Genomic DNA, 1,303 nt, shown 5'->3' with positions numbered 1-1,303 from the left:
ACTTCAGTCGGAGTGGAACGCTACGTTTACATCAAAGAACTCACACAGGGGAGAAACCTTATAAATGCATGGAATGTGGACAGAGCTTCAGTCGGAGTGAAAATCTACGTTTACATCAAAGAACCCACACAGGGGAGAAACCCTATAAATGCATGGAATGTGGCCTGAGCTTCAGTCAGAGTGGAAATCTACACACACATCAAAGATGCCACACTGGGGAGAAACCATATAAATGCATGGAATGTGGGAAGAGCTTCAGTCAGAGTGGAAATCTACATAAACATCAAAGGACCCACACAGGAGAGAAACTATATAAATGCGTGGAATGTGGGAAGAGCTTCAGTCGGAGTGGTAATCTACGTTCACATCAAAGAACCCACATGGGGAAACCCAGAGAAATGTATGAAATGCCGAAAGAGCTTTTCTGAAAAAAGATGAAAAATTAGAAAGTGAAGGGTTTAAACTGCAATGGCTGCCATATTATCAGTTAAGGGAAAGAGAGGATATGAAGAACTGACAGAATAAAGAGGAGTAAATCACAGTTTAAAGTTTTTAAACGCAGATGGTAGTCATTTAATAGGTAAAATGTACAAATTTCTATTTATATTTGACAATGAAGAGCAGGTCAAAAGAATATATCATTAATTGTACAACATAAATTGGGACATCCTATTTGAATGGATCAATGGGGAAAGGTGCTAGGAAAACCTGTACAAAATTATGTATAAATATATATTACCCCAATGAAATGGGCTAAAATGTGTAACAGAGATATATAGCATGAATGCTCTAACGTGGGCTTGGCATCCACCGATTTAAGTATCTGCGGATGACAAACCCCATTAGTTTCAATGGCTGCCCTTGTGCCTGTCCCTATTTAATGCCAGAGGACTTGAGGTCCTGTGGTTTTTGCCATCTGTGGGGCATAAGCATCTTTCGCACCTGAATCAAGAGAGTCAGCAGCTTAAGTCAGTATAGCAACTTCTTGAGGAGAGTATAGACTTTGATTGGTTTTGTTCCTTACAGAGTACGGAGAGATTTAAGCAAGACAATAAAGACTCAAAAGTAAAGCCAGAGCCTGGAATAAAGTTACATTTCTGTTAGAATCCTGGATGTATTCTACCAGGTATATGTTTTAATGGTGGGGATGATAGGGGTTGGGATGCTTTTGCTAGGGTTAGTTTAGATAGAGCATGTAAGAGCTGAGCAGTGCCAGGTGGTGGTTATCTAGTGTCCTTGCGGGCCTCTCTCAGAGGCTTGGGATGCAAGCTGTGAGCATAGAGGGATAGAAGCTGAGGGGGGA

Source organism: Sceloporus undulatus, unplaced genomic scaffold, assembly GCF_019175285.1.
Source record: "Sceloporus undulatus isolate JIND9_A2432 ecotype Alabama unplaced genomic scaffold, SceUnd_v1.1 scaffold_641, whole genome shotgun sequence".
Taxonomy (NCBI): domain Eukaryota; kingdom Metazoa; phylum Chordata; class Lepidosauria; order Squamata; family Phrynosomatidae; genus Sceloporus; species Sceloporus undulatus.
The sequence above is the reverse complement of the archived record's forward strand: the minus strand, read 5'-3'. Positions refer to the sequence as shown.